The sequence below is a fragment of the Toxorhynchites rutilus genome, chromosome 1 (assembly GCF_029784135.1).
Source record: "Toxorhynchites rutilus septentrionalis strain SRP chromosome 1, ASM2978413v1, whole genome shotgun sequence".
NCBI classification, from domain to species: Eukaryota; Metazoa; Arthropoda; class Insecta; order Diptera; family Culicidae; genus Toxorhynchites; species Toxorhynchites rutilus.
Window position 1 is genome coordinate 15,264,066 of NC_073744.1, and position 12,726 is coordinate 15,276,791.

Sequence of the window (12,726 nt, forward strand, 5' to 3'; positions counted from 1 at the left end):
TTATAATACTTATCTGCAACTGCACAGCATATACAAGCATGAAGTTCATTCTGTTAGAAAATAGTGAGAAGCTATACAATTCTTTTCGACGGGTATTCGATTTTAACCATTAATTCTTTCAGCTTCTATTTCAGTGGAAAATAGACTTTTACTATCTAGGCAATCAACAATAGATTCTTAATGTAAAGAAACATGATTTTTGAAACGATACCTAACCAATCAATTCGATTCATGTCACTTCCATTCAATCTATCAAGATTCTATCTGGACCAGTCATGAAACTAATACTATAAATATCATTCGGGCAAAACACGGAGAAAGTCCAGTTTCCATCTGTCTATTACAATCTTGCGTTCTGAACGAGTTCACATGTAACTAAATCTGTCCCAGAAAACATATCCAACCAAATAAACAAGCTCCCAACTTACACATGAAACATCAAACAACCAAAGTTGGATACTTTTTCGCCCGAGAGTAGAGCAAATATTTGCGATGATCGCAACGCCAAAATAGCATGAAAACACGCGGTAAGCGGCAAACATTCTCTGGCCGTTGATTTGCGGATTGCAGTGGAACCTGCCCTAGGAAGCACGTTTTCCCGTGGGGGATGTTTTCACTCGGCATATTTGCGGATATTTTTTATGGCTATGAAGTTTGGTGGTTCTGTGCTGAGTATTTTGTGTTTTTCCTCCTTATTTCTGTAATCACGTTAACCACTCTTGTTGTGAGTAATGTAATCACCCGGTCAAAAGTTATGTTTGCTCGGCCTTTTGCATCGTTGAAAAAATATTGATTTCCCCATTTTTCTGCTCAGTATAAGAACTCGTTTTATATTTGAACATCTATGCAAATGCAGTATTCCATATATACCGAATCATTTTAAAATTACACGGATAAACTTTTTTTTTTCATTGAATGGGCGAATCTCATCCCTTCTCCCAGCTTATATTTTTACAATAAAAACATTCAAAATTACAACACGACCGCCTTCTTTTTTTTTCGCCCTAAAATTGCCGGAAATTGCTTTGCACCGTTGAGTGCTGCAATGCTTTTTGGTGAGTCTTTTCGCCCATATCCCACTAATGGCACTTGAAAGCTGATGGGGGAAACGTGTTCCCGTAGAAAGCTGTAATACCGCAGATGATGTAAGCTGGCTGTATTGCAGATACATTTTTCCACTCGTAATTGCCCAGAAGAGAAGTTTTAAATCAGTGAAACATATTTTGTATATTTTTTCTCCAAAAATCAAAGCTCATATGAAAAGTGTAACGAACCCTTTTTCTACGTACCTTTTCCCCTCTATTCATCTTGATTCATCGTTATCCGCTCCGACAAGAGACTGCAATATTCAAATCGGCTCCTATAAAACCTGAACTTTATTCACTCCCCGAACGAGATTCAAATCTAGCGATAGCTGATAAGAGCAGCGTTCGTAAACTGTGATGACTTACAACGGTAGACAAATCTCGAGGGGTGAGATAGAAAAATCTATGCTCCTGCAGGGACTTTTGTGTTTCTTGCCTGTTGAAAGAGACACTGAAACATTCAACCCACATTCCCAGATTTTTTCTATGCAGCGGCGATTATATGCCCACGCGCCTGTTCAACCTGCTTCTGATGGCAGTTTTAAAGAGTTGAGATTCTACACTCAGTGGGATGGAAAGAGCGTTCAGATATCTCTCTTGGATGTTACGATTTTTCTTATTGCTGTTAGATAATACTTATTTTGTCAACTGAAGTTTTACGTAACTTGTTTAGGCTGAGACTTGAATGGGAGAGGCATGTTCTATATTATATTAGTATAAAGCTGCGGAAGAGAACTCAAAAATCGAGCGAACCAGAGAACAGTTCAGAACTTTGTGGCACTGTATGTCGGTAAAATATTTGGCGACACGCAAAATTAGACCAAGAGCCCAAATATGCATGGTTGAGGTAAGCGCCAACATGACCGAAATCCACATTCTTACTCATTTATTCATACATGCGTTAAACGAAAAAATATGGTATGTTTGTACGAAAACATCAGAGAATTATTGAATAGCCCACCATTTGTACGCAATAAAGACGTCGCTCCAAAAATTTTTTTGATGTAAAATGTCTTAAAATTGCATGAAACGTCGAGATCTGGTGTCATATCGAAAAAAAAATTGTTGTTAAAAATCGGCACTCTTTTTCCGGAATATATCTCGATTCTTCTTTCGGAACTTGCTACGAAATGTTGATTTGCACGAAAATATACCCTGTGCAAAGTATTAGCTCATACGGACTTCATTTACTGGTGTCACAAACGTTAAAATTTGAGTTTTTTGAAAACCGAAAAATCACCGGAAATCGGGGTTTTTTAAAAAAAAAAGATGCCAAATGTCTTAAAAATACATGACACATCGAGATTTACAGTTATCTAAAAAAAATCGGTTTTTCAGGCGGAAAAACTACCAAGTGCAAAAAAAAAGATTTATTTTCTGCAATTTTAAGACATTTGCAATCAAATTTTGTTTCCCCAAAAAAGTTCCAGAGTGCCGATTTTTGACAACAAAAAAATTCGAGATGACACCAGATCTCGATGTTTCATGCAATTTCAAGAAATTGGCTTCAAAATTTTTTTATTCGAAAACCCCGATTTCCTTTACTCCCCCTTGGGTGATTTTTCGATTTTCAAAAAACTCAAACCTTGACCGCTTTGCGCCTCTCTCCCCTAAGTCCGATTGAGCTGATATTTTGCATATGGTGTTTTTTCGACGCGGTGAACATTTTTTATGGGGTAACTTTTTGAAATTCGGGATGATCTTTTTCATTGGCACCCTAATACAGCCATTCCGATATAGTGATTCTCAGATTTTCGTGAGATGTTGTAGTTTTGTTCCTTATCGCAAAATACTAGACCCGCATTTTTTATTTCTTCGTTAGGGTGACCATTTTCATTTTAGGGTGGTCTTTTTTTATCCCATTTGTTTATTTCTGGCTCATTAGCATATTAGCTGTAACAGAGCCGAATTTTAATCGTGCACATGTCACATGTTTATCATATCTATAATTTGGTAACACAGTTGCCATTTTTCGGCGTAAGAGTATTCCTTCTGTTATTCCATTATCCAGTTAGACCACCGGACAGCGGAGACAGCTGATATGATCATTATTGTGTTATTTACAGCACAAAAGCTTGTTGCAAGCAGAGCTTGCATATGGATAGAGAGAGGCCACGACCTCGACACTGAATCGATCTCCATCGCTGATGATTGTTGCGTGAGCGTAGTTATTCTGTACCAACACAAAGATGGTCCATGAGGGCCCTGAGTTTTGAACTCTCGATCGATCGATAACTAAGCAAACGCGCAACCAATGTGGCTACAAAGACCCCCTTAGGGTGGTCTGAAAAATCATTTATTTCTCAAAAATTACTTTCTTCAAAAATAACTTTTGAACTACTGGACCGATTCAGGTGATCTACATGTCAGATCAAAGACAATTAGCTGGTATTTTCTGGAAAAATATTATAGCAGCAAAAAAAATTTAATTCTGTTTTAGTTATTATTGATTGCATTCGTTTTTTATTGTTTTTATGGTCTCGGAACCAAGGTCGCTATATTTTTCAATACTTTTTTCGGGAAGGTGGGGATTTTTCATATAATATATCTCGAAACCAAAGAGACGTTTATTTTCGTTTTAGAGTTATGATTTTTCAAAGTTAACCGATGGTCGAACGTAGTAATTGTGAGTCAAATCAAGCTTGAGATAAAGCCATTGGTAGATCGTCCTGGGAATGTAGTTCAAAAATTCCGAAAACCTAAATTGAAGAATGAAACTCTTCAGTACAAGTATTTGATAGCAATGGTATGGTCCGATGAATAAATGCTCGAACTACGTGGGGGGTGCGAACGATTCTCCAAGCAATTAAAATCCAATTAGAGCAGCTTTGAGCAACTTAACACTAAACATTAACATGTACTTTTGAATGCTCGCTGTCTTGAGCGACACTGAAACAATGAAATTATTGAATATCCAAGTAGTTTTTCAGTATCTCTTGACAAAATTACATCTCACGGTGCTCCCAAAAACACCATTTCCCAAAGAAATAATTCACAAATCATAACCAAAACCAGAATCATAAAAGAAAGTCAAAAGGCAGTTCGAACCGAAGCGGTTGTGTAGTTATGACATCATATAAAGTAGGTTTTGTCGCGAGAACGGTTAGTCTTACAATAAAACATTATTTATACAGTTTTTCATAAAGGATCTCATTTAGATTTTTTTAATGTTACAAATTTGCACTACTGTGTGCGGTATCTTCCATTCTTTCTTTGTATCGAGCAAAACTGCTATTATGAATCACTTGGGCTTGGAAATATTGAGCCTGTTAGGTAATATTGAAAATATATTGTCATCGCTGTCATTCATTCGATGTCAAACAAATTTACAACCGAGTTCATTCATATTCATTCTGTGCTATCTGAGCTGTCCTTAAAGTTCGAGTCATGAGAATTCATTCACATTTATTCATTGCTATTGAATTGTCTGGAATGTTGTGACCGTTCATTTTCAATATCCCTATAAGTGTGTGATTTTCTCATTGAGTCAGTGCCTTGCTTATTCAGTTATTTTTGAAGTTACTCCGAAAGGGCAACGCAAATCGATGGCGCAAGCGGAAATGCCAACAAAAGAGCAAGATCTACATGCACACTCACATCTAAGGATTGCATAGGCTTGGACGGCGAGGAAGCATTCTGCAGAATCGATCGGAGTAGCCGACGCAAACTTCGTCGGCCAAAGCTGGATGTTGGCAATTCCATTCGCTAATCTTATAGCACAGTTTGATCCGTTTGCAAAATGAAGCTCGAAATATTCCCATCGCGGTCGTGTCTTGGACATCACCATTTCATGTTCGTGTATTCGGAATTTGAGTCAAGACGGTATTTTATTACATCGGAATTGGAGTCTTTTGAAGCATTTCTGACAAGTGGAATTGGAATTGCATATTCACTATGTAAAATGAAAGCATTTAACTTAGACGAAAACCTTGCATGCTTGAACAATTTAATTTCTTGTCACAATTATGAGCCTTCTGTACTTCGTTATCTTCCTCATCGAATTTCTACATTTCGTCAGTGTCCGCGCACGATGCTGATAATTAATGAACTGGTATATTAATATCAATGAATGACAAAACTAGGGATATTTCCTTTTGCTCACATTCCGTGCAGAACGAAAAAGAGAATGAACGAAACTGGATGAATCTACTGTGAATGGCTTGCTGTGATTGTGAGGTTTGGCGTTGGTTCATTTTCGGTATCCCGAATGCAATGGTATAATGATCGAATGTGGTCAGAAATTCAGCTAAAAAGATTTATGTTTCCAAGCATTTCCAAGCACTGATTGTGATATCAGATATAGATGGAGCGAGACTGTAATTTAAAATCGCGAATAGCCCGTTGGAAACGGATGCATCTTTCATTGCAATATGTACCTATCATTTTTGGTAGGAGGGTTAAAATTTGGTTAAGCAGTTTGATAGCTCAAAATCTTTATAAAATTGTAACTTTCTCAAAAACCAAATAAATATATATACACCTTTGAATTTAAATTGAAACCCTAATCACGCTAAGCAACGCTGAGAAATGAAATGGACGCATACGGGTCGAATAAAACATTATCGTAATTTTGTTCGTGGATCATTATTTCCATAGATACATGAATGAAAAGATATAAACTTCGAGGAAAGATAGTCAAAGTGAGGCTAGTTAGGTTATGCAGAATTGTGAGAAAAAGATTATTGCAATTGTGAATTAATTTTTGTGCGTATCCAGAACATATACAAGATTCGATGAACCTAAATCAAATAAATAAAAGGGATTACCACGATAACGTGCAAAAATTGCACGGAAAGTGTGACATTACAACAGCTTTCACAAACTGGTCCATTGAAAACCGGTGGATTCACTGGTGAGAACAATCATCCACGCTGAGATGAAATCGTTTCTTCAGCTATTGATTGATTTTTCAATCGATTCCCTCTTCAATCAATTTGATAGACGACCATCAAGACAGAATCTGGGCGGAAGTGGAAATGGTACATTTTTCATTATACAGCAATTCACCATCCGATGGAGATTCGTACTTCAGCTCCCTGCAGAAGGGAAATCGAAGCGATAGAAATTTGACGGAAAAAGCTAATCCTTCAGCTGAAGAGTGCTCCCGGAGTGGTGAGTCGTTTAGCGAACGGAGAATTTATATACCTTCAATGGGGAGATTGTTTGGAAACTGTCAGCAGATGACATTATTCAAGATTATTTGCAAATTTATCTCCCTGTGAATTTAAATGTTTTTTTCAGTGCGATTCAATCGGGCTGTGATTGCCCGATTCCAGGGGAAGGTAAATTTATATAATACGATTATATTTCTATGAGTCTGTCGACTGAAAAATTAGTTCGAGTTCTCTCTCGAGCAATATCTGAAATTAAATTGCAAAACCGTTAGTGAAATATAACTTCACCGAAAAATATACCTCCTTCTTCTAGGCAATCAAAAAGTTATTCCTGTTTTCAAACGATGCTCAGGCTCAGAGAAAGTTTTGACCCCATTGAGAGAATACTGATTGATGTTTGATTACTTGTTATTCTTATCAGTAAATAACCATATTTCAGTTTTGTTGCATTAGAATTAAATTACTCGGTCAGTCTGGTTTTCACCAAATTAGTTGTGGTTCGCTGAACATTATCACACTCGCTTCCCAAGCCGCAACGTGATGGGATAGGATTTTTCCCGCTAATTAAAACACGCTGAAATCACGAACAAACCCGTCGACCCTATTAAAGCAGCGACGTGATGGACTGGGGCTTCTTGCCTTTCATTAAACCCTTAAGGGATTCTCGAGTACTTGCGGAGGAAATTTGTTTACAAATTGCCTCTCGGTCCGTGCAAATCACATTCTAGGCGTTTAGGGCCGCAGCCCAAAAAAGTCGATTCGTTGCAACAAAGCTCCCGAAATGAACCCTTGGAAAAAGGGAGGAAATAAGATAACTGCCTAACAGGCTCTTACTAGCCGTAGTGCAAAGAGAACCTTTTTTTCTAATTCATCGAATGCTTATTTTTAGGTCCGATGAGATGAAGTTAGGATACATGGATCGTTACAAACTAATTAAAAAAAATGCTCATATTTTCAATATTCTATCAGGAAATAATTACTCACCATGTTTTATCGTCGGCGAAAAATATCCGTATAACTCAACATCAATGTTTCACTCAATATGTTCACATGAGAGACACAAATATCCATTACATGTATCGCAATATTATTTTTAATCAACATCAACAATGACACTTAACTTAAACATGTAATATTCACAATTAAAACACTTCTCGACCTTCACATTAAATTCTCCCAACGACCTAACGCGTTGGTATATGGCACCAATTGTCATCAACTAGACACCAATGAGGAACACTTAGCTTCAGCTTTATTCACAAATTATGAGCACCTATCTTCTCGCGCGAACTTCCACAATATTCCAGCGAACATACAAACGCATTTCATTCTTTCTGCAATGCTCGAGGTGATTTATATCTGCCAGAATGATTTATTCTGGGCAAGAGACATTCCGCCCCTCACACTGAGCCGAGGGAGGCAAGTATTCATCGATCACGCATCCCAACGGGAGAAAAACACACAAACCGGAACTCATGAGACACACCAACATTAAACACTTATCTATGCTACGTTTATTTATTACGATTTTTGTTGTTTCCCTTTCCACGTGTAAGTCACGTTTATCATGTTCCAGGTTCACCCCGTGTATCCGAATTAACTGTCAAAGCTCCCTGCAGTTATTCCCTTGCACAACAAGTTCATACTCATCAAAATGATTTATTTCGGTGGCCTCATATTCCGAAAGCACCACGCGCGCTATACAATATGCAAATTTTTACGAGTTCAAACGAACCATAAGGATATCCATTCTGGATCCACACACCAATATTTATTTCCAAAGGCTCATTAAAGGTAACAGCACGCATACTTTTTTGATGCCCTTCACCAAACTCAACTGCGAGTGATCCCCAAGCACCTAATCCAATTCCATCCAGCCGGCACCACCAAATTATCCAGCTCAATCACGGCTCATTTACGCGAAATTTCCTCGGTCGTTAATTATGGAGATGTCATCCCCTGCTGGGTCTCTTTATCACTTGGTCAATGACAGTTTGGTTCTTTCACTTTCACCTGATCAATAGCAGAGGCCACCCAACTGGACAACCGTCACCGGCGGAAGCTGCCCATGGACTAGATTCCCGCCCATCCGCTGTTGATATCCGTTACATTGGAAGTAGCTACCAGCCACTCTGAATGGAGCCACCGACATCGCCGAAGCGAATCGACAAGGTTCGGCACCAGCCCGACCGTGCCGAAGAAGTCACGTGCTGCGCAGAAGGATGCGAATCGACACACGGAATTGCCACCCCAACGGTCAGAATTGGAGGAGCTAACCGACAGTGCCGGTGGTGGTTGTGAATGAACGTGACCTTCGTCAACATGTTGACGCTTCGCCGGGCAGTGGCTTTCGGTCGCCGTATCGGAGGAAGTCAAATTAAAGCGAACAAGTGATATCGTCAAGCGGGTTACGAGGGCAAAGGCTGGATGAAACCTTTCGCATAGGTGCCCCACACAAAGTGTGGCGCTCGTAATAATTTAATCTCGAATCAGGAGACGGTAGAATGTGCATGTGCGTTTGAAATTCAACTTTGCAGGCATAATGTATCGCTGTTTTCACTTATCTCATGCTATTAATAACAAGATTTCAATGTGAACATTGCGGACTCAAAAACTTTCAGCATGCTACACTGTGACAAATCACCTCCTTGTTCAATTATTAAACCATATTTTGCTATCGATAAAAATTGTACACAAATGTGATTGTATTTTTGACCCGTGTAAGTAAAAAATTGAAATTGTGATTAAAACTAATTAAAAGTGCATTGCATGCACTGAAATCATCAATAATTTTAGCTTTATTTGTGTTATTAACAACACAACAATGGAAACACATATCAACTGTCCTGCTCTACGGTCTAACTGAACAGTGGATAAAAAAAACTCTCACGTTGAAAGACGACATTGTTAAATATATGTATCGATTAAATAAACATGATTAAACCCAGCTCTGACACAGCTGAAAATTTCAATGAATTTAAGGATGTATTCTAATGGTAATGCGTCTAACAGCCGAATGAAAAAATGCGATTGTGGATGCGATCTGGCCTAGTGGTAACATCCGTACCTCTCACACTTAAGGTAACGAGTTCGATTCTCACTCCCTACATTCTTACGAAATGGAAGTAAAGTGACGAGCCAGCCAAAAGTGTTGAAAGTCACTACAATACGAAAAAACAAAACAGGTTCTCAAATGGGGATCAACAATAGGGTAGGAGCCTGCCTGTTGGTCTCAAATGCTCCTCCACGCCTCCATGCCTCCACGAAGATCATATGACGGAATTTTTAGATCGTGCGTGAACTGGAAACACACACCTGATCTTGGCTCTGAGAACGGGTGTCGAAAGTGGCTAAGTGAGGCGACGCGAGCGAGTAAAAGCGCTAGGAAGGCCTCCCGGGTCACTGGGGCTTAGAGGTGCGCCTCCTTGTTAGGTTCCTTGTTAGAGGGCGCCCCGAAAAGGTTCCTCTGGCAAGGTGGGACTCTAATCAGCCCAGCTGTCTTCCGGACAAAGGAGATACACTCAGAAAAATGGAGCTACGTTCAAAGAGAATTTTAAGAATGCGATCGCCCGAGGAGGTCCTCGAACTGGAGCTGGTCCTGGAACGGGAGTAAGAGCGAGTGGCCAGCGGCTGGAGGGCGATGTGCAAGAGTGGGCCATCAGCCGGGTTCGACCCGAAGAGCTACCGCCACACGGAATCAGCAGTCATCGACATCACCCAATAAACGCTGCACCTACGAGGCGTGTTGCCATTTGCAGACGACAGTCGTCCATACTTGTGGGTACCACTAGGCGACGAATTATGTGGACACACAATATGAATAGATTCGTGATCCGTGCCTATTACATCTGCACTGCTTTGGAGACGGACATGTTCGAGGAGGCGTACAAAGAGTTCGTCGGGAGACTTCATCAGAACGAGATGAACGCGAGGCCTAGAACGATTGTGCGCAACAACATGCTCTCCCTAACGGAAATCGTAAGGCCAAGAGGCGGACTGCTCCAACATCTCCGTGAAAGGCGTGAGCCTCCATGGCGAATGAGATTGGAGCAACGGATCCTAAACAAGCGCACCGAAAGGCCGATGGCGTATAAAAGAGGCAGTAGATCGGCGGAATTATGCCGCCAAGTTGCTAAGATCGAGCGACCTACTGAACTTCGCCAGCTGGGAGCTCACCAGCTGACGGAAAAACTGGACGCACTAGTACACTAATTATGCGTCTGCAAAGCGCCAAGAACAAAATCGGATGTTCAGAGATAACGAGAAAGCGTTCTACGACCACATTAGCGACGATTACAGTGAGGGTTTGCCAGATATTAGCGACGTGACGAACTTCTGGGCTGGTATTTGGGAGACCCCAGTACAACATCGCGACGAACGAATATGGTTAAGACGGGAGGAGGAGAGTTGTGGTGAAATTGGAGAGATGCCAGCTATCATCGTCGGAGGGAACTATATCCGCGAAGTCTCGCGATATCTGAGGAACTCGGCAGCACCGGGTCCCGATGGTGTACAGAACTTCTGGCACAAGAAGCTTACCGTCGCACATCCAGAGATAGCTAAGTGCTTCAACACTCACCTTACGTGACCCACACAACCTTCCTCATCCCGAAAGACAGCAACACATTGAACCTATCGAAGGACAAAACGATAACGTGACTATCGAGTCCGTACAAAATACTGAACAGCATCATAACCGCCAAAGTTTTTGCCCACTGCGAACAACATCATATTATCACAGAAGAGCAGAAAAGATAGGCATGGCGGCAGAGACCAGGCCATCATCGACGCAGTCATAGTCGGACAAATGGTAGATAATCAGCAAAACCTCAGTATGACCTACATAGACTATCGGAATGCTTATTGTCACGACCCCTCGGTCGGTGCGTCTCACAATGCGAGCGGAGCGACAGAAGACTTGCCCGACAGCGAGAAACGTCAAACATCAGCATAGCAAACGGTTTGTCATGGTTTTAAACACAATAGAATTCCACAATATCCAACTGAATGAATAGGAGTGTTTGAGGGGTTTATTCTTTCGCGCTACATTCAAATTAGTTAATTGTACTTAATCCTAATTGTGAACTTATTAAACTACATTAGGATTACTTACTTGGTAAATACATCTAAAGTTCTCTTAATTTATATGGATTTATGCTAAATTAAATATATTTATTAAGGTAACCTTAGAAATCGATTTGGCAATATTGCACTTAATTTGAACTTAAAGCTAGTTAAAATTCTGAACTATTGTATAAGGTAAGGAATGATACAAAATGAAGTATGTACAATTAAAACATCTTAAGAACCTTTGCACTATGATGTAGGAGCCATTCCATTCTGAAGGTTCCACGCCCACAGCGCGTGACGCAAGTTATAAGCGAAGATTCACCAGCGATAAGAATATACAGGGTTTTCCATTTCGGGCTTCCGAATGTATACAGCCCTGCGCTGACAACCGTTTGACATAGCTGTCAACCAAAGCCTCATATCGTTAGTTGAATGTCTGCCATTTTACAATATGGATCGTTTTAGCATCGCACAACGTGTTAATTTTGTTAAATTATACTATAAAAATGATGAAAAACCGGCAAATGTTTTTCGAGCATTACGGACAGATTTTGGTCGTCATAGACGGCCTACAGAGCACACAATCGCTAATGTAGTGCGTAAATTCGAACAAACTGGATCCGTAGCGGATATTGTGAAACCTGTGCATCATCGTAATGTGCGTTTGGCCGAAAATATTGCTGCTGTTGCTGCCAGTGTGGAGGATGACCCGAATGTTTCGATTCCACGGCGTGCTCAGCAATTGGGCTTGTCAAACACATCATTGTGGCGAATTTTGCATTTGAACTTGCACCTACATCCATATAAAGTCCAACTGGTACAAAAATTAGAGCGTGGTGACCATGGAATGCGTCGCGCATACGTCGATTGGGTGAACGAACAACAGCAGCAAAATGCTGTATTTTCGCATCAAATTTTCTTCAGCGATGAGGCACATTTCGAGCTCGATGCCTATGTGAACACCCAAAATTTCCGTATATGGGGCTCAGAAAATCCACACGTGATTGTTGAGAGGCCATTGCATCCGCCAAAAGTCACTGTTTGGTGCGCATTATGGTCTGGTGGAGTCATCGGGCCGTATTTCTTTGAAAATGAGGATGGCGAGATGGTAACTGAAAATGGTGAGCGCTATGGCCGCATGTTAACCTTTTTTTTGCCACAAATTGAAGATATGGGTACGGATGACATGTGGTTTCAGCAGGACGGCGCCACGTGCCACACAACACGACAAAACTTGGCCATATTGCGAACGAAATTTGAGGGACGCATAATTTCGCGTTTTGGTGATGCCAATTGGCCGTCCAGATCATGCGATTTGAACCCGCTAGACTTTTTTTGTGGAGTTATGCGAAATACCGTGTCTATGTCAACTCTCCGCAAACACTTGAACATTTGAAAGACAACATTCGTGAAGTTATGACCGAGATACCGCCTCATATGTGCCGAAAAGTCATCGA

General features: G+C 40.5%; 1 protein-coding gene across 4 annotated transcripts in view; it reads right to left on the reverse strand.

The window, feature by feature from the left end:
- The window catches only part of LOC129762769 (tachykinin-like peptides receptor 86C), a 181,347-nt gene extending 173,062 nt beyond the window's left edge, over positions 1-8,285 (reverse strand). For 3 of the 4 annotated variants that reach the window (XR_008740713.1, XM_055761306.1, XM_055761319.1), the window contains exon 1: positions 7,184-8,285. The gene's annotated coding sequence lies outside the window, so the exon portion shown is untranslated. The remainder of the gene's footprint in view (positions 1-7,183) is intronic. The other variant, XM_055761297.1, reaches the window with a different exon arrangement.
- Positions 8,286-12,726: the final 4,441 nt, after the last annotated feature.